Below are 22,514 nucleotides of genomic sequence, written 5' to 3' on the forward strand. Positions count from 1 at the left end.
TTGTTTTAATCTGTTATTTAGCCAGGAAGATCTGCCTGAAAAACAAGATTTTTTCTAGAAAGTCCACCATTGTTATAAAAAAAGAACAAGTACAAGACAACCATGATATTAAAATACATGGATAACTCCATAACTACAACTAAATATACTCTGCCCTAATTCATAATAATTCAGAATTCAATGTTATAAGCTTATTGCTCATTCTTACATATTCATTCGTACATACAGTAGATCCTCATCATTATTATACTTGCCATATTATCCCAGACAGGGTTGGGCCAGGTCTGGAGTCTATCCAGATGGGACACCAGATCTTCACACACACACACACACACACACACACAGATTCACACTTTCTGCACAGCCAGACTGCTCTGCTGTACCGTGCCGTCCTCCATAAAGCTCAAGAACTGATAATCAATAGTCCTAAAACAGGAATGTCCTGAATTCCAAATGAATCACAGACTCAGACTGATGCACCTTGTTCAAACCTGTTTCATCACTTTCTCACAGGTGATGATTCAGAATCGGTAAACTTAAAACACACTCCTAATTTTCCCCTTCATCTCTAAGAGTACCATGAGTTTCTCACGTTCCCATTAGCAAAGGTGTCTAAGCTGGTAAATATTCATAGCGAAGAAAGGTTGCGGTTCAGACGCTTTCACTCATCACTGCTCACTGGATGAGAACATGCTTATGATGGACAGCTTTAGGAGCAGGTACTGGCCACGTTTCGGCTCTGATAAATGATCGATCATATAGAGGCTCTTCATTACGTGAGAGACAGACACTCGGGGGAAGACGAGTGCATGTTCAAGCTTTCGTGCAATCCGCCAACCTGAATCAAACTGAAAAGAAACTCATCTGTGCCAGGAAGACACAACAATGCCGACTGAATCCCATCCAAACATCACAGAGGAACTGATCTCAATACAGCAGATGACACAAACAAACACTCATGCACATATCGGGATTAAAAAAAACAAAACAGAACTGCTTAATGAACTCACTTGAGCAAAGACTGATTAGTCGGCGCATTCACTTGTTCCCGAATCATTAAATGAGAAGGGGTAGGGCAACTGGGGCAGCATGCAAGAGAAAACCAGGGATTTGTGTTAGTGCGAGTGTGTGCGTTTTCCATTTGCTTTCTGGAGCAAGATAAAATCAGCTTTTCTTGATGGACCTCTCCTTAGTTTAACTATTTCTCTTTCAATCCACTGCTCATAAATCTTTAACTCATGTCATTGATTTCTGCCCGGCCTACAGCAAATGCCATAATAGTATTTTTTTTAACACACCTGACAAGATAGTATGGGACAAATAAACTGTTGTGTGCAGTTTTTATGAGATGTGGCAGCCACCAACCCAATTACCGGCTTTTTTTTCTTCCTTTTCACAATAAATCCTGCGCTCAGTTCTACTGTTCCCCGTCCACTAGCGTTCAAAAGGCCCCTTTGAAGTGATCCTTTTACAAAAGCTGATTGGATCTGTCCACTTTTAATTTGCGACTTTAGATTGGATAGAGGGGAAGAAAAAAAAAAAGCCAAAGTGGAAAGGAATATAGAAAAGAGAGAGATGAGTGAAGTAGAGCTGGGAACTGATAGTCAAACATGAAGGTGCAGACGGTTTACAGTACAGCGCGAAAAGGGTAATAACGTCATAAGCGTGTGTAATAAAAACATTCAGCGAGTAGCAGTTCTGCAGGTGGAAGCACCTTGCTAATGAAAAGGGAGAACAGGCAGACTGCTTTGAGATGACAAAGGCTACAGGAACTCAAATAAGCACTCTTTACAACCATGATCGAAAGAAATGCATCTCAGATTAAAGTGTTGGACACCGAGGTGGATCGGATACAAAGGCAAAAGACATTCCTTTTTAGAACAGGAAATCCTGTCTCATAAATATTATATTAAGTAAGATTTACTGAATAATTCAAAAATGTGATCAGAATCGGCAGCACGGTGGCTTAAGGGTTAGCACTGTCGCCTTGAACCTCCAGTATCCGGGTTCAATTCCCACCTTGGGCCTGTGTGCATGGAGTGTGCATGAACGTGCTTAGCGGGTTTCCTCTGGGCATTCAGGTTTCCTTTCACACATGCAGATTAAGCTAATTGGCGTTCCCAAATTGCCCATAGTGTGTGAATGCACTCCTGGGATAGGCTCCAAGCCCATCACCAAAGGGCACACAAGCTTGCACACACTTACACTAAGGGGAGTTTGGAAATGCCTACTCTGCATGTCTTTGGACTGTGGAAGGAAACTGGAGTACCAGAAAATAAACCACTAAGCTCAGGGAGAACACACAAACTGCACGCACACAGTCCCTAGATGGGAATCGAACCCTCCACCCTGGAGCTTTTAGGTCAAACCCTAAAACATGTTCTGTCCAGTATACATTAATATTATTAATATTAAACAAGTAAACATAAGAAATAACACACGTTCAAATCATCCCAAATTATAGGTAAGTCTCTCAAACGCCTGTCACAGGTGAAAAGAATCTCACCTCTTAATAAGCACTCTGCATGATGTTATCTGTATAACCGCTTGTGTCTTGAACATGTACAAGGCTGCAAAAGCTTACACCTTAGTCTTTAGACTGTGGGAGGAAACCATATAACTGGAGGAAACCGAACAAGCTTGGGAAAAATCCACACATGGATCATACAGTTTTGAGACATAGCCACAAACCTATTTTTCTAATTTAAGTGAAAATCTTGCTAAGGAAACATTACTGATGATTATTTCTCCCAGTTCTTCAGGTATTTTGTCACTGTGAAAGATATTGCTAGAAATATTTCGATAACACGTTTGGAGTATAGAGAGTCTTTTTGTGGTGTTTGTGGTAGTAGCTAGACGACAAGAGTCTCCGCTTGTGAATAACTGAGCAACTATCCTACATGCAGCCACCATTTTAGGTCAGCTGTGAACTCCTTTGTTGACAAACATGTCAATGCATTTATTCCAAGTTGGTGAAAACATCATGTTGTTCACAGAAATGACATCAGTGGGTTCCGCACCCCTCGGCTAGCACCATCATTTACAGACATACGGCCTTCTTTAAAACGTTTTCAACGGTAAAGTGTTTTCCTGCAGCTAAGAATCTCATCACAGTACTGTGCTTGAAGCTTTCTGTAAATGTCAATCAGTTTTACGCCTTCATTCACCTGGAATTTATCACAAGTCCCAGCTCATTTGAATTACTTGTATACTATTGTATTATCAAAGTGCTAACTGGTTGAATTACATACTGTTAAATTGAGACAAGTTTGCAAAAATTGCATAATAATGTAATTATGCCATCCATGTCCAAAAAAATCTTAATATCTTTGATTAAATATTTCTTTAGACACTAGACATCTTTTTATTTGTATCACTTAGATCATCTGATTTGTTCGTTTGTGCATTTTCATACCTATTACCCAACTCGACAAGTTTAAATCAGACTGAAATGATCCTTTTGGCTCATTTGTTATTTGGATTTGGATGCATCAACATACAGTAATTTGCCGAAGCATAAAGGGGGAAAACGTTGTTGGCACCTTTTTTCTTTACTGATCATTCTTATGAAATGTTTAGCAATATGATTCTAATTAGAAATACTGTATATATTGACATGCACCATTTCATATATGAAGGTCGACTATAGACATTTTATTTCTGGTGGTAAATTTCTTTTTAAAGAATTCAACTACAGTCTATTTATTCAATAAACAGTTAACTAGCAGTCACTTAACAAAGAATACCCCTTCCGGTTTCATGCTGTCAGTAATGTAGTTTTTGAGGATTTTGTAATCCAAGTTACATTATTAACCTTACTTTCATGTAATAAGCTAAACAAAATGTTCTATTAAACGCAGTTTTGTCAAAAAAAAAAAAAATTGTGTTCATTGAGATGTTGATTAAGATCTTACTTTTCAAAAGGGCTGTTACTCATTCATGCCGAGCACTGTACTGTACAGTATATGCACCATAACCCAAAGTAAACACATAGATGGTTGTCGGTGTGATGTAGGTGGTCGAGGGTAGCTTAGCAGTCAAGGCATTGGACCACGGTTCGGAAGGTTCTAAGTCAAGAGCCACTGCTGGGCCCTTGAGCAACTGCTCAGATGTAAAATGAGATAAAAACGTAAGTCGCTTTGGATAAGGGCATCTGCCAAGCGCTATAAATGTAAAATGTACTATACAAGAAAACACATCAGCCCAGGCAAGCTTCTTCTATTCTTCCAGTTCTGATTCTTACATACTGATTATAGACATTTTGATGGACAGGAGGATAAGAGTTAGCTTGAGCGGCTACACAGTCACATACACAACACTGTAGAATGTACTGTGTGTTGTAAGACATTCCTCCAGTAGCAATCTTTAAAATATTCTGTGAGTAACCCTTCTGTTGATTCCAACCAGAAGAGACAGCACTCACCACCCTATTACAATTGTGAGCTTTGTGTACCCAAAATCTTCACTGTTTTTTTTTTTTTTGGTAAACGTTGCACTGAAGAACAAGCCTTCCCGTTTCAGATGTGCTCTGACCCAGATCTCTGGCTGTAATGATTTGACCCTTGTCAGTTTTAGTGAGGTCTTGCCTATTGCGTCGCTCCCATACTGTAAGACTGTCCGCCTACCTTCTATTACACCACAAACATTTACATGTGCCACTGTTAGCCATGACATAATACACATTTCATCAATTTTCATCATCTGTGGGTGGTCATACTGTTTTAGCTCATAGGGGTTTATACAGCATCATGAAAAAACACACACACGCCCAGTACGGGCAATTAAGGAACGCCAATTAACCTACTCTGCATGTTTTTATGCATGCAAACTCCAGGCACACAGACCTGAGGGGGCAATCAAACCCCTCGCCCCTGGAGGTGCCTTTTCGTGGAAATAGTTAAATAAAATATATATTTTATTAATTCTGATAATTTTATTACTGCAATGTAGCCAAAATGTTTTTAAAAATACCTGCAGTATTATGCATTTTCGTCTACACTTTCTTTTCTTAATTCTTTATAAACACTGAAACAATGATAGTGAGAGCACTTTTATGTAACCTTCTGTCTAAAGTTCTTTAATCTCTTTGCTCTACATTTCAGAATGACTTCAAAGAGGCAAGAAAAAGAAATGCCAATGCTTCAGGCAAGCAAGACAAGTACTGCCCTTGGAGTAAACCTGCTCCACTGTTAAAACCTGCAACCAAGATTTTAGTAGAGTGCCAGGGCCTACATATCTACCAGTTCCTCTGAGAGCTACTTTCAAAATCTGCAATCCATACTTCTCGAATTCCAACCAGACTGGTCTCAGGATGGTGCAGGACAGGCTTTATGCTGCTGTCCATCAAAAAGGTTCAATACATCACAACTGTTGTTTTGCTTAATGATTCAGATTCAGAGGCTCCCCGAAGATCAACAGTAGAGCCTACACAAGCTACTGAAGAACTGCAGGATAACTGTTGTGTTCTTGTTAACGCTTCGCTTGCTTACTATCAGATTACCTGTGGGATCAATTAGTTGTGTGCTGAAGCTGGAATTTTTACTCCATGTCTTAGGTGTTGCCTTTTATTTCACCAACACTATACTGTATGTGATGTCTTCTGGGAAAACCCATCAGATTTTGCTGGAAAACCACCTCAAATTTTTCCAGAAATATGAGCTTTTTTGACACGTCAATTTTGTTCGGATAAGAAAAGAAAACAACAACAAACGTTGGTATAAAAAAACTAAAAAAAAAAAAAAAACTAGAAAAAAAGTCACTATTTTGAAAGGGTAAAATTATCCGTCTGCATCAAGTACTGACAACAATTAAGGAGATCTAGAATTACTGTAATTGTGTTAAGAGCTGTCCAACACCTCATCAAAACCTTTAAAGACTGTGATGAACCTCTGAACTTTGTGAAAGAAAAAAAACACGTCGATAAGTTGCATTGTAAAAATTCCCTTCCTACTCTGATGCACCCATCACTCTGCTTTCTGACCTTTGCAAGCATTTTTTTTTCTATAAGTCAGTCTCACTAATAAGTGTTCTTTTCATAGCAACACGGCTGTTTAATTCCAAATCCTGTGAGTTGCACGTGGGTGGCACGGTGGCTTAGTGGTTAGCACTGTCGCCTCACACCTCCAGGGTCGGGGTTCGATTCCCGCCATAGCTCTGTGTGCATGGAATTTTTACGTGCTCCCTCCCCGTGCTTGTTGGGTTTCCTGCAGGTGCTCCGGTTTTCTCACACAGTCCAAAGACATGCAGATTGTGCTAATTGGCGTTTCCAAATTGCCCGTAGTGTGGTACGTTTTTGTGCCCTGCAATGGATTGGCACCATGTGCAGGGTGTTTTTCTTGATCTTTGTGGAAAGGTCTAAACTCATTATTATTAGTTTTCATACCTACTGTACACAGCCTAGGAAAAAAAGGAGTAAATGGTTTTCCTAAATCACCACCCACACATTCAGAAGAATGTCCTCATGGCTATGCTGCTATGCACAGCAGAAGCGATCCTGAAGATATATTTCAGTCTCTGTGTTCCTGGTCATCATGTTCTCTCGGATATCTTTGCGCTGTAGAAGCAAGTGTGACAAAGAGCTGACAAACGTTCAATGACTTTGCCAGTTTATTACCCCGGCTCCTACAGCAAGCAGCACCAGAGAACGAGTTCAGGGTTTTGATGTGATGGTTTAATAATATCGGAACACCTGTGGGACTGGTAAGAAATGTGTTTGATTGGCACAGTATGGTCAGGATGAAGGCATTGATTTTAAAGTGTGTTTATTACCTGGTTCTTATAACCTACTGAGATGTTTCGTTGTCCTTCTCTGTCCAAAAGTGGGCTGCATGAGCACAATACAAATTATAAGCACCGAGAGAAAGTTAAGGAGAAAGAAACAGCATGAAAAATGTAAAATGAGAGAGAGAGAGAGAGTAAAAATACTGTAAAAATGGAGGACATGCAGTATAAACAGGCAAAGCTAGCTCACTCATGTTCCACTAAAAGAACAAAGCTCTCCTAAAGCAGAGGGAGATTAACAAGATCAGAAAATCTACTTAAAGCCAAGCAGAAGGAGAAGGCCAATCCTATCAACTCAGCCTATGCTAAGCACCTAAAGTGTTTAGATCCAATCAGTTAATAAAGCTCTCATCTGACTCTGACCACCAGAGACCACAAGCTTAGTTTGGATATGAAACGATACAGCACAGTGATTAATTTTACCCTTTAAACTTTTTACTTAATTGCAAAATTGTTAACCTCTATGTCTGATTTTTATACTAGCACAAGTCGTACGCTAAGGACACCAATTAAAGAATTTTTTGAAATAGTTTATAGAAAAGTTATATCTAAATATAGAGCAGAACTCTTTAAAACAAGGAACTTAAAATTTTTGGAGGTTAAGTCGTCTGTGCTAAGTTGTACTAAGTTGGAGAGTGAATCACAGATGAGTTATCGAATAAGTAGATCGAAAAAGATTAAGTTTTGTCTTAAAATGACTCCAGCATGTAAAACAAACAAAAAAAAATCACTTATACCACTTCAGCGCTGTTATTTCAGTTTGAATATATTAATAATATATGTAGTATATTAAGTAATCCCAGTAAAAATGTTGATTTTAGATTTTCTTATTAATATTTATTGGTGCAGGTGTTAGTTTACATTAAGCGAGTAACTTATTTTAAAGAATATTATTGAATATACCACATAACTGTTCATTAGATCACTTTTACTCAACATTTTGATTAAATTTATGGCTTCAGCTAAGTATCCAAGTACGAAGTACAAAAGATTCATTAAATTCTGTTCAGCAGTTGATTTAAAACGCGCCCAGAGTTTGACGCATGCGCAATACGCTGGGCAAACTTGTGCTTTATAATCTGGCATATGCTCATGAAATTTAAAATTTATTTATGGTGCAGGTTTAACTTTGGGCAAATACCAAAGAACTGGCAAAAACAGAGAGACATACAGATAGAAATTCTTCTGAGACTGGTTTCGGGTGTTCCAATGTATGAAATGTCAAGACATCAATGAAAGAGCGAGTTCTAAACAATGTACAGACAAAACCTCTCTTTTATTTATATAGATGTTGCAGTCAAGATGTAAAGCTAAGATCTAAGTGTACTTTGCTATGTTTATACCCATTTATAAATCTGAACCAGACTGCGACTAAAGAGCATTTCGGTGAAAACATGTTTAATCATTTAAGGTGTTAGCACCCTTCCTGGTTTTCTCTCTGCCTGCGCCAGGGTTTTTTTGTTAGCAATTATAGCACGGTTTTTCAGGATGCTGTTGCTATTGTAGTAAAGCCTTGGGAGAGAAGCCGTTCTCATGAAGTTAACTATAGTTACAGGGCCATCTGTGGAGCTTCCATGAAAAGGCTGGAAAATAACGCTCAGCCTTGAGTCATCCTGATGGATTGACCATTACAATATTAATATGTAAACCAACATACATAGAGAGCCAAATGAACAACCCTCACTCAGAGAGACTACAAGTCCACAGAGGAATGCTCCGCAGCCTGCAAAATGAAGCAGTTATTTTACCACCGCTGCTTAATATACAGTATACAGTGCATCTCAAAAAAGTAGAATATCACAAAAAAGTTAATTTTCTTTTGAAATTTAATTTACAAAGTAGTACACTCATATATTCAAAATTTTTCAAAATGTAAAGTGAAATATTTTAAGTCTGTAAGATTACAAGCTTACAGCTCATGAAAATAAAAATAAAAATCAACTATTTGAAAAAATTTGAATTCTTTTCTAAGTCTGACAAAGTATTTTAAATTTATGCACTCTATACATTAAATAAATTTAACATAAATCACTGCATCAATGCAATAAAGATGATCAGCCTATGACACTGCTGGTGTTATTAAAGACAAGGTTGCTTTGATAGCAGCCTTAAGCTCGTCTGTATTGTAGGCTGGATGTTTTTCATCATCTTCTTGAAAATAACCCATACTGTAGATTGCCTATGGAGTTCAGGTCAAGTGAGTGGGTTGGCCCATTAATCACAGGAATATCATGGTCAGCAAACCAGTTAGTGCTCGTTTTGGCACTCTGGGCAGGTGCTAGTTCCTACTACATATCTCCATAAATCTTGTCAGAGAGAAGCATGGAGTACTCTAAAATCTCCTGGTAGATGGCTATGTTGACTTTGGACTTGATAAGAAAGAGTTGACCAAAGCCAACAGATGTCATGGCACCCCAGACTATTACTAGTTGTGGAAGGTTCACATTGGACTTCGAGCATCTTGGATTCTGTGCGTTTCCACTCTTTCTCCAAAAATTGAGTAATGGTCTCAAATAGTCAATTTTTTCTCCAAGTAGAATGCTCTTGACATTCTCTCTGGTTCAGGATTGGACTGATACCAGGATCACAACAGCTGTAGCCCATTTCCTGAAGACATCTGCATGTGATGGCTCTTGATGCACTGACTCCAGCTTCTCTCCACTTCTTGTGAAGCTCTCCCAAGTTCTTGAATCAGTTTTGCTGAAGCCTGCTGCCATCCATGTTGCTTGTGCACCATTTTCTAGCACACTGTTCCCTTCTAGTCGCCTTTTGCTTGCTGCCGTAACAAAACAAATTTCCCACTTGTGGGACTAATAAAGATTTATCTTATCTTATAATACAGCACCTTCTATGGAGTATCCTCTTTGTCGAGGGTGTCAAGGATTAGTTTCCACACTCTTCCCTATTTACTTAAAATCGAAATAAATATTTCCCTTTATATGTAATGAGTCTAGAACGTATAAGAATTCTATGTTTTGATTTAAATTACAAAAGAAAATGTAACTTTTCATTACATTATTATTTTTTAGATGCCCTGTACATGTCAAAATTAGCTATATTCCTAGGACTGGATCAACACGTACTATATGACTTGGATAGCAAAACTTTCATGGTCTGTCTTCTGGAGAGATGGGAACATGAAAAGTCCACAGATGCACTGAAGTTCTCCAGTCCTACAGCTCCATATCTGATGCCATCCATTAATAAACTACACAAATAGAAGTATAACAAATCCTACTACCTCTGCAAGCAGAACCAGCATATTAGAATATGCAGTATGCTATATTAAATGCAGTACATTATGAGCTGAAATGATACAATTTACAAGCGATTAGTTACCAAAGAAGTGACATAAACAAGTTTAAACTGAGCCAAATTATGCTTTTATCACAAGACACCTCTCTACAGCAGCAGCAACATATGCTTCAGTTGATTGCCACACACTTTCCACTTGCTTATGAGATGCACCGTCAAAAAAAAAAAAGGCAGAAAACATTGTAGCACTGCAATTAGCACTTAACATTCTGTCAGTCACTTTTTACTGCATGAATGCAAATTGCTAAAGAACAACAGGCCGTGTCCGGTCCTCTCATTTCCATTCTGGAGGCAGAGAGTTATGCAGTGCCACACGTGTGAGTGGGGCCACTGAACCAAGAGGGTGGGGGAATCAGCAGATGGAATTGATGGAATGCTGTACTGTAAGTATCATGCAAAGAGAAAAAGAGAAACAAAACAAGCACTAGAGATTTAAATGTAAATGAGTAAATGTGATTTAAAGGACGTTAACGAGGAGTTTTTGCTCTGCTGGGTTTCGATGGAGTGTCAGTGTCTAGACGCCAGTGGGGGAGCCGCACAACCTCCTAATCTGCACACAGACCAAAGCAAGTGAAGCTACCCACTGCTCACATACCACAACCACACCCATGTCCTACTCCAGGAACAAAAAGCTTAGAAAATGCATAAAAAAACATTGATGGGAATGTGTTCAATTGTCTCCATTTAAAACCACAGTCTACTAATGCACTCAACAATAACTCAAAATACTCAATCTGCTAAGTGCTGTGAAGATAACTGCAGCACTGTCTAATTACTTCAATTTGATGTTTCTTTTTCATTTTCTTTTCAGATGCTTTTGTGTTCCAAATACAATACTCCATCTTACAGCTTTCTAACAGCTTCCTGTTCATTGTAAAGATGGATGACGAAATGGCATTGCCGAATTAATGTAGTGCACTAGTACGAAATAATTTAAGATTCCACCACAAACAGAGCTCAGTTTTGTCATTTGATTGCAATTAACATTCTCTCAGTTTGTTAAAAACTCTTCTTTTCCCTTTGACTTTTATGTTTTAGGAGGGTGTGTGTGTGTGTGATAGTTGGCTGTGAATAGTCCATTTCTCTTGTTTTTGTTCTATTGTTTTAATTAGTACTATTTATAGTAAATCCTTGTGTTAAAAGCTCGTTATAAAAGGTGCTATATAAACAAACTTTGATTTAGTTTGATTTGAGTTTTGCTAACATTTAATTACTGGCAAATCTGACTTCAAATAATGTAGGACATACCAAATATTGGACCTTATAACATAAACTAAATCTCTAGTTCTTGTTTTGTTTCAAAAAGTGACTAGCAGTATGGCAAAGATTAGAAAAGGTTATAAAATACGTTGATTTTTGGAACCTGAAACTTATACTGTAGATATAAAGAGACTTGACTTCAATGCCTTGTTCCTATATAAGCAGGGTTCAAGTAAAGCCAGGACTTGTAATGATATTTCATGTAAATGAACACGTAAAAGTCATTCAGCGAGAGAAACGCCTAATCCTTAAAAATTGATCTTGTTTCTGCTATTAAGGGTGTTCCAGGGCGCGAGTTCGATTCCCGGGTGATGCTGTAACCTCTCTCAGACAGGGGCCTGGGGAGAGCCGGATGGCCAAGCTCTCTTGGAGAGGTAGGATAGGTGGCACTCTGTGCTCTCACATTAATCGCCACTCTATATGGTGTCTGTGAGCTCACGCAAGCAGAAGAAGCTGATAGCACTGTTTTCCGAGTGTGGTAATCCACTCCCAACGGTGCGTAAGCCAGCAGTTCTAAAGAACGTGGTCGGTTGGCGTCACGTGGCTTGGAGGAAACACAAAAGCTCTTGGCATCCCCTGACTGGTAGTTGTGGTCTTGATGGGGAAGTGCTCTAATGATGGGTTTGAATTAGTGATGGGTCGTTCATGAACAATTCTTTTTTTTTTTTTTTAGAGTGATTCGTTAATTTTTTTTTGGGCGCGCATGCGCAAAGCATCGCGACACCTCCGTATGTTATATACAGGAAACAGTATTGAACGATTCTCAGCAATAAGTCTTCAAGTTCCGAGTCGTTCGCTCTTTTGACACGTGACTCCCATAGAGGCTACGCAGTGCAGTACACAGGAAACAGTATTGAACGATTGTGCTAGTGGGTCTTCGAGTCCCGAGTCGTTCGTTCTTTTGACACGTGACTCCCATAGACCCTACGCAGTGCAATCGATTCAAAAGAACGAACAACTCAGACTGGAAGATATAAGAGGTGAGCTGCTCATTCTGTTTATTTAATATGTCCTTAGCTGCATTGTAATATTTTCATAACTGAAACTATAGCTAAAATTTGTGTATGTAGATGTATTGGGGGTATTTTTATTGAAAACGCAACATTTTAATTTATTTCTGATCAAAAGAACGAAAAAAACAAAATAAACTAATTTTGGGGGGGATGGGTTGGGGAGGAATTAAGGAGTTCCGGGGAGGCAAGTGTTTCAGACATGGTGCAGGGAATCCATTTATGGTTGTGGAGTACCAAGAAAACTTTATTCCTTGAAGCATCCACGCACTAGGGAAAGACTGGGATAAGTGCTTTAGTGTAGCAGGAGATTATTTATATCAAGAAATATAAAAAAGGGAGTCTCTGCACAAAGTCACAGAAAAAAAACTTCAATATTACCTAATATTCATGGTAGTTCGAAATTGGTATCAAAAAGGGAATAAGTGGCATTGCGCCATCTGTAGTACAATTAACTAACAAACAAAGAAATGCAAATCTAAAATGTTAGCTCTTTTCAGAATTATGTGACAAAAGTAGTGGTGGCACTCAGGTGAAGGGTTTGGGTTTCTACTCTAAAGCTTAAGAGTTCAAACTACCACAATTAAACCCTTCAGCAAGATTCTCAACCTTCATATACTCAGCTCAACTGGAAGTCGCTCTGGATTAAAGTGTCCATCAAATGACTCAAATGCATGTATGCATGACTATAGTATGGATTCAAACTACAGTACTAATCATATCATATTTAAAGATTGTACTTTCTTTAAACAATTTACACCCTTGCTTTAGGGCACAATCTCACATCATTACTGTAGATTTGTACCTACAGTATCAACTGCTACGGTGATCCTAAAGCCTGGGCTGTGTCATACCACAACTATTCACAAATCTTTTTAACATACAACTGTTTATCTTGACTATTATTGTATTACTGTAGTGTTTACAATTGTACTATACAGCGTCACTAAAAAGAGAATGTGTTCTATTTTTTAAGGGTTCTTTATTCCAACGGTGTCCATACTCATAAATCCATGTTTACACAACCGCACTTTAGCCTATAAAGTAGACAGTTAGAGGCAGTCATACAAACTTCATGCACACAAACCCAAGGTAGGACCTAAACACGGAACCTGGAGGTGCAAAGAGACATTGCTAACCATTAAGCCCTTGTGCCGCCATCAGTCGAATGCAACTGTTGGATGGATTAACTGAATTTAATTTGAGTTCTCTAAAGCAGACAATGTCTATGGTTAAATGAACAACCCAAATAACAGTGACTTAAATTAAATTAATAAAGACACTAAAATTGTAAAAATAAATAAAAAATCTCCTGCTGATGTCTACAGAACTATTTCACTTGGCTCTAAGTGAAAGGCAGATTATGAAAAGCCCTGCAGCGCAACATGGACATATCTGAAAAAGTGGCCTTCTCTGCTTCTCTGCTTCCACTCAACCAATCACTCAATGTCACAGCAATAGGCCTCATTCACACAATTAACTGCGGAAAATATTTTGTCAATGATCTGAGCTCAGCGCTCTCAACTGTGCCAGTTCATGGTGCGTATATGAAAATCAGGCTCTTCAGGTACTATGAGCAAGTCCTCGCAGCTGCAGGGCCAGTTTCACTAGGCTCAAAAAGCAGAAAAGCTCCTCTCTCAGTGAGAAGACAGGAATACACCGGACTAACTGGACATGAGCAACACACTGAAATGAACAAATAATAATAATAATAATAATAATAATATAGTCCCCAACATGCGTTCCAAGAGCTCGTTCCGAACATCCTGGGATGCAAGCATGTGATGATGTTGCTAGTTCAGGGACGATTAACCAAAGACCCAAAGATCACTTAATAGACCAGGGGTGTTAAGGCAAATAGACTTTATTCTTTTCAGAATATAGCCGAGCAGTTTCTCGGTTTTATTCTCTGCACTATATTGATCCCTACATATATAAATATTGCTGCTTAAACATTATCCTTATAGATACACAATTCGCGATTAATATTTTGTGGTTAAATTACAACACTGGCATGTGATCTAACTTCCACGATTTAACATGTTCAAATCTTCAAAAGTTCGTAACTTGAATGTTCGTATGTTGGGGAATGTAATAATAATATTAATAATAAATTGATCCCAATGAAAAGAATTTCTTTCTTTCCTATATCTTACTCGAGAGGAAACGAATGAGATCAATGAAAGACTAATGTCTTCTTAAAGTCATGATAACCACAGCTCACAGGCAGGCATTCTTGTAAATCAACCCCTTCACTCTCTGCACACTGCTTGGGGATCATCATCCATCCACAAGAGCGCAGAAAAATAAATGACTTCTGAGATTTGCCCAGAGTTGTAAACATTGACTGATTTCAGGAAAAGGAAAAGGAGCTTATTAAAACACAGTTAAAGTGCTGTGTTAGCTTGATTGCAGCATGTATCGAAGTTGCCCTTAAACTCAAATCCTTAATTAGAAATTGCCAACAAAAAAAAATGGGAGCAATCAATGAATGCTAGATCAGACCCATGAAAACAGCTAAAATGTCTTTTTTCCATTTTGTCTTTGGCAAGTTTAAAGAAAAAATAAGTCTGGCGTAGCCTTGTCGCTGCTTTCCTGATTACTTGGTCTATTTAAAACTACCACTCATTTACATTACAGCATTTGGCAGATGCCAATATCCAGAGAGACTAACATTTTTATTTTATTATACATCTGAGCAATTGAGATTTTAAGGACCAATAGGGGCAAGTTGATAGTGCTGGGGTTTGAACCTAGGACCTTCTGAAATGTAGTCCAATGCCTTAACCACTGAGCTACCCCAGGCCACGCATTTTGAGAGCACGGGACCTTTACCGGCGTAAATCTAGGCTACACATGCATTTTGTGCACTGGTGTGTCTTTGTCACGCAGCCAATGACGAATAAAAGGTATGAAAAATGTTATGTTATTTACAACAGTACTTTTATTAAAATTACTGCAAGAAAAAAAGTATTTACTAGAGATGGAGGGAAAAATTGACAGTGATATATTGTGATTTTTTTGTGTGGCAATTCATGGATGCCAAAATCAAATTATCATTATGTTTGTTTACTTTTACTGTATATGTTCGCATTTGAAGTCGTAGAACGTTGCTGTTTCTCTATAATCCTGCAGGTGGAGTGTTTTAAACTATTCACACCGCACAGTATCATGTGTGCTAGGAGCAAATTAATTAAGTTTGTTAAAAACATAATCAAAAAAATGTATATTAAATCGACATACTAAAATTATAATATATGCACATCAGGCCTTGCCATAGGGTGCGTGATAACAGCGGCATAGACTTGATGCAGAAGCAAAAATATATATAAAAATCAGCCTTTAGATGCATCAAAAAAAAAAAAAAAGTTATTTAAAACGTGTAAAAAGATGAACTTAAAGCAATAACCGTTCTTACAACAATCCGTCTAAATATATGACTAGAGTTAAGATTAAGTTTAAACAGCCATGGGAAAAGTGTTGTGGGTTTAACTAGCCATGGACTAAATAAGAGTTCATCAGGTGCACTCTGGGAAGATTTTAGAAATAGAGTTCATTCAGTGCTTCACTGCTATACTCGAGCAAGGAGTTTTTGCACCGCTCCCTTCCAAAGCCGAGGCGACCGGAATTCATCTTCTCCCTAGCCAATTCCCTTGTAAACCAAAGTCCTGCCGTACAAAAGGACCAGCTGAAAGCGACTCGAGAGGGAAAGAAAGGCTCCTTTTGTCTGGGTTTGCCAGCTGCCACCTCCTCCCAGTCAAACCCAACCTTTCATGTAGAGCCATGGAAGCTCAGCCAAAGCTTCGAGATAGCAAAAAGGAGCCGGAAGCAGCAACCGGAGGCAAAGTGAGTGTTCCCATGCCAAAGACTGCCCGCTGTGCCACTCCTCCACTATCCCAAAAAGGCACGCTGGAAATGAATCAGGCTATCAGTCATGAGAAAACCATACATAAGGTAGAGAGAGGTCAACAAATCCAGCCTCTGCGGTATTGAGAATACCTGTCCCAGAAGAGTGATCAAAGATAAGCTCAGCGCAGCCCAAAACACTGATACAGTATCTATGGCTTGGTATCTAAGGCTATTAAAGCCAGCCAGACTAACTGCAATCTCTTCAGCTGGGGGGCAAAGCGCTGTGAAATTGAGCAGTTTCCTCCTGTTGCTTTTGGAGTGTTTCACACTGCTGCACTCCTCTTCGCTTTACACCTCGAAGGTAAAGACAGGCTCACAGTATGGGTGGTTCTAGAAGCACTTACACAGCAATATGTAGTTTATCACAGCGTAAAAATGACATCTAAATACGTTTTAACTGGATTAATCTCCTCAAACAAGAAAACTATCACAGGACATGAAAAGAACTTAATCTCATAAAGAAAAGCAAATACTAGATGTGCATTAGACAATTATTTACACTGGTCTTTTAATTATTTAACATTTTATTAGCTCTATCTATACAGTCCTCCAAAATAACTCTGTGGAGGTTGATCATGTCTTACTTAATTTTATAACACCCACTTCACTTCACATGTAGAGACCTCATTGTCTATTGATAGTTGGCATCCGTGTGATTGTATGGGAGGAAAAGAATGTAAAAGCTCTTAGTTTCAGATCTGCTTAGGCGCAATGTTTCTCATACCGTACTTGAGAAACGGTTTTATCAGTACTCTTCCCACAACTCATAAGTTATTAACAGCTTCATAATAAGTCCTGGCTAATTTGACACTAAGTGCTACACAGTTATAGACATGTGTTTCGAATTAAAGGATTTTAAATCTAAAAACACTTGTCGACTGAATTTGTATGTCATTTTGATGTGGAAAAATCTCTCTGCTTGAAGATGTCCAATGTTTAATTGACACAGTTTTGAACTGTTCGTCCACCATTAATAATATTAAGAACTCATTCCTTGGTGGCCAGCGTACACCGCCATGCCCTGGGTTTGATTCCCATTCAGGGAGCCGAACCCAGTCACGGAGGGGTTGGACAAGTCAGTGCACTCCTAATGCAGTCGAATACGTCTGGGGCGGCTGCATTAGAAACTGCTATAATGGTTTATCTAGAAAACACTATAAAAACTGCTTAGATGGATGGATGGATGGATGGATGCATGGTTGTAGTGCTGCACAATAAATTAAACAAAAATCTAAACTGCGATATGGACCCATGCAATTATTTAATCGCAATTTAAGGCTGCAATTTATTATAGATAATATACAGTACGCATTGTCAGGAATTTATACAGAGTTTGACAATAATTTAACTATTCGTTTATTTAATAAAACAAATTTGAGTTTTATATGAAACGTTATCAAGGATCCTACTAATGAGATCGTTTGGCAAATTATTTGGTGTTAGCCTCGATAAATACAATACAGGTGACTAGTGGTTGCCATCCCTAGTGCTAATTATGATATAACCAATGTGTGTATTTAATATATAACAACAGATCAAATACACATTTAAACACAAAAATATACATTTATTTATCCATCTTTTATACCGCTCATCCTGTACAGGGTCACGTGGACCTAGAGCTCGTCCCAGCATAGTTAGGGCAGGAGACATGGGACACCCTAATCTGTGAGAGGAAACCCACCAAGCACAGGGAGATCAGGCCTCAGGCAGGAATCGAACCCTCAACCCTGGAGGTGAAAGGCCACAGGACACCATCATGCCACCACATTTGACAGTTAAAAATTATCATTTAATTCACAATTTCACTATTATAATCATGATGTGGTCTCTTTAAGCAAATCGTGCAGCCCTAATAGACGGATAGACAGCAGGGAATTTAACTTTTTGTTCTGAAGAGGAAACATTGGCCCGGATTTACAAAAAAAAAAAAAAAAAAGACACAGTGAGGACAAGTGAGGGGAGGAAGCGTAATGTAAATGAGATTTTTGCATGAGCTAATTGTCCCCAGGAGCTGCAGCCAGTCTCCATTATGGTAATTAGCAAAATGTAAATGAAAACTTTTTTAGATTCTGTTTATAGGCATCAGGTGTGGAGAAGTGAAGACATTATCCAATATAACAGTAATGAGAAACTAGCTAGACATTGTACCAAAATAATTATTTTCAGACACCGCTTTTTATTGTTGTTATTTTCTAAACTTTTTTATTATAAGGAAATGGAATAATGTTGTTTTTCAACTGTGAATATTATGTTGCATATTGTTTCACACAGCTGACATTTTAGAAAATCAGGACAATACACAACTTATAAATGTCTAAATTAGATAAGTTCTCTAGATATCTAACATACAAATATAATTTTATTTATGAGTGAACAGGTATGACTTTAGAAAATGTCCTGTAATATGAAAAATATGACAATATGTTTGTACAATAAATTTGTAAAAAAAAAAAAAAGTTATTGATCGTCATAAATCAGAGCCTATGCTTGTAGAGGCATTAACCTTAATTAGTTAGTGGTCACCTCCCGATACGATGAGATCACAATACCGATTCGATTAAAATTGCAATTCTATAAGTATCGCGATTTCATAAATATCCCAATTTCACCCAATTTTAAAACTTTAAAAAAGTTTCATGATTGATTAGATGTACCTTCTCACTTAAAAGCCAAGCGCAGCATTTAAATGATGCACAATAACTTCAGATACAACAAACATTTCACGTATCCAACATAATTATCATTTCCAAACAAACTTAGTAAATAATTCACTCCTAACACACAGGATAAAAATGTGTAAACAGTTTACCTGTAGAATTATAAAGAAACGGCGACGTTTTACCTCCTTAGACGTTTCCAAAGTCTCAAAACTCAAAAGTGAGCACACAGGTTGAGTGGCAAAGGCTTCTCACACGCTTCTAATGATCACAAGATTTTAGACTAATTAGCGCTCACAGTGTTTTGAGACGGCTGGAAGTGTGTAATGAGTGGGTTTGAAACTGATTCCACAGAGTTTGGAGAAAAAGGCTTTTAACGCACATGATTTTGGATGATGTAACGCCATAAAAAAGTGTTTTTGTTGCTCCACTCGGAGCTTCTGCGCTCAGTACAGAATCAGTTATGTCGGCTAAGTCAAACTGAAAACCAGCCACTTCTGGTCACTGGCTGATTGACCGGTTAATCTCTAAATGTAATAGGTTTTTAAAAAAATCAATTTCAGAGTCAGTGTGGCGATACGTGAATCACTACACAGAAGAATCAAGATTCATAACTGAATCGATCTTCAATTAGCACATCACTCTAATCCATAAATAGTGGGATATTGGCTACCATTGTCTGTTTTACACCACGTTTATATATAAAAAAAAAAAAAAAAAAATTATAACTTGTACAAGTCAAACTGGGACTCTTATAGAGTCTCTTAGCCAAATTTAAATGGGACGAACGTTTTAAAGATCATACGTCTGTGAATGATGATCCCGGCTGAGGTGTCTCAGAGCCCACTGCAGTCACTCCCGTAAATATGAGAAGGACTTGATCCATGAAAATTGACACACAATTTCTCAACAACTTGTGGTAGAGATGCATCTTTCTGCCGGAACTGTACAAACAAATATTTACAAACACCTGCATTTTCGGAAGGTTATTGTCATTTAATGTCCCGAGAAAGCTCTCTGCCCTTGACTGGCACAGAAGATATTGAATATCCAATATTAAAGAAACATTTTGACATGGACGGCTGGGATGTCCGATCATGGCTCTGGCATACTGAGAAAACGTTCTACCTTAATGCTACCCAAGCACTAGTGAAACGCTGGAACAAGTGCATTAGTGTAGAGAAATGAAGGGAATTTTTTCTGTTCTGTTATTCTGCACAATCATACAGTAAGTCTTGGTTTGACTTGAACACTCTTCATACATGGGTGCAGTCAGAAAATTACCTGCAATGCACAAAGCATTAAGAGAAACAGTTTATGAATAATCATTAGCGCAGTACTATAAAGACATTTACTGTTTCACTGAAAACTTTGTGAACTACAAGTACACCTTGTTACTATACTATTTTTTAAGATCATAGCAGCTCCTGGATTCTTCTTCTGATCCATCTGTGTTTATATTCAGGCAACCAAGAAAGTGACTGCAGCCAACTTGCAGCTCAGTCCCAGTGTCACTATGTAACAATTTTCTGCATCTACAAAAAGAAAGAAAACATACCACTATGAAGAGTTCATGTAAACAAACACACCAGCTGGGTAAACGGGCACCAACGGAGGCTGGGCAGCACAACATGCAACTTTCATGAAATTCAATGCTTTTGCCCTTTCAGCCTTAATCCAGCCATCAGCAGCAGATGTCATGTGCTCATGAAAATGCAACACTCACATTTAGTTATTTTCGATCCAGCATCAGCATCAGCATCTGCACTGCCTCAAAGGAAGATGACACTGGTTCAACTCAGTTAATTCACACAGTGATGTTACACGGAACGTATTGTATGTTAAAATGATGTTAAACTGAGGGCTGTGATGTCTCATTGCTTGTTAAAACGTCATACAGTAAATATCATTTGTTCTCCTTTAAGCATTACGGCCTCTCTGGTACAGAGACAGTAGCATCTTGTACTTTTCTTGGCCAACGAATATACAGTACTGTGCAAAAGTCTAAATCAACTCCTCATTTCTTTATATCATATATAATTCTGTAGATTAAATCAAATATTTTACTGTGACAGGCTGCAAAGTGCCCAAAGATGCAATTTAGATATTGGTTGTTTATGTAACATCCTCAGCAGCAGCCTCATTTCCCCTCTCATCTGCTCCAACCACTCAGTGGCTGCTCCAGGGGCGCTGTATCAAGGCTGACTCTGCATTCTGATCCCAGTAATGCTGGGATATGTGGAGGGAAAAAAATTCACTGCGCAGTAATGTACAGTATAACGTTTATATAAGTTATATATAAGTTTATATATATATATGTTAAGATAAAATTATCTGCATCTGTTTCTCACTGGTTTGTGCCTTAGGTATTTTTTTTTAAGCTTCAATGATTCAAAGGTCACTGTGTGGCTTAATGAAAAAAAAAAACATCCCTCTGAAACAGAAACGGGACTGAAAATGAGAGTTTAAAAAGTCCTTCAGAAAGTCTGGAGAACTATTCCTCAAAAGTACTTTAAAAATACAATAAAAGTCTGGCTCTTGGGAAACAAGATATGAAAAAATGAGGATAGGTTTAAGACTTTTACACAATTGTGTACATCATAGGTTTTTTATTTTTTTGCACGGTGAGGTATTCTCAGCCTCAGCTCACAGATATCTGACCTCTAATAACTTTAGGAAATCTTTTTCTGGTCACAAGCTTATAATTGCTTTAGTATGAAATCTGCATGTTCTCCCCTGGCTTGGTGGGTTTCCGGCAGATACTCTCGGAGGTCCTACCATGGTTGTGAAAATGGGAATAAATACAGTACAATGGTCACCATTGGCTTCCACGGCCCCTACTTGGACTTCAATGGTTGATGGATGGATGGATGGTTGGATGGATGGATGGATGGATGGATGGTTGGATGGATGGATGGATGGATGGATGGATGGATGGGTGGATGGATGGGTGGGTGGATGGATGGATGGATGGATGGATGGATGGTTGGATGGATGGGTGGATGGTTAAATGGTTGGATGGATGGATGGATGGATGGATGGATGGTTGGATGGATGGATGGATGGATGGATGGATATGGGAGCAATAATTTGGTTTCTTAGCAAAAATCTAACAATATAACAGAGCGAAATTTAGTCAGTACAACAACAAAAATTTGTTTAACAGTTCAGTTAACAAGAAATTTTGTAGCAAGTAAACGATATTATTTCACTAGTGTACTGACAGGCTAAACCGAAAGGTGTTGGTGTTGGTAAACTTCCTTGTCATTTATTTTACGTGTTGCAAGATTGGATGTATTGCACGAGCAATTGCTTTATTATTGCATTTCCAACTTCATAAGTTTTAATGCAAATACTAGATGAAGAATTGAGAATAAATATATACACACAGACATATTAGTGAAGTGCTTTCGACCAAATATTAATATTTGAATATCTGTACATTTTGTTTAATGCATATTCAGACATCATTTTAATTCCAGCATTATTCAAAACTTTCATTCAGTCAGTGGCATGCGCATGTGAAAATTTAGTGCAGGACTGAAAATCTCACCGGATTAATGGACTCAACAGCGGCAGT

At 38.2% G+C, this 22,514-nt stretch overlaps 1 protein-coding gene across 1 annotated transcript in view; it reads right to left on the minus strand.

Annotated features, from left to right (window-relative positions):
* b4galt2 (UDP-Gal:betaGlcNAc beta 1,4- galactosyltransferase, polypeptide 2) overlaps positions 1-22,514 on the minus strand; it is a 177,657-nt gene that overhangs the window by 97,264 nt on the left and 57,879 nt on the right. The window lies entirely within an intron of this gene.

Source organism: Clarias gariepinus, chromosome 1 (assembly GCF_024256425.1).
Source record: "Clarias gariepinus isolate MV-2021 ecotype Netherlands chromosome 1, CGAR_prim_01v2, whole genome shotgun sequence".
Taxonomy (NCBI): Eukaryota; Metazoa; Chordata; class Actinopteri; order Siluriformes; family Clariidae; genus Clarias; species Clarias gariepinus.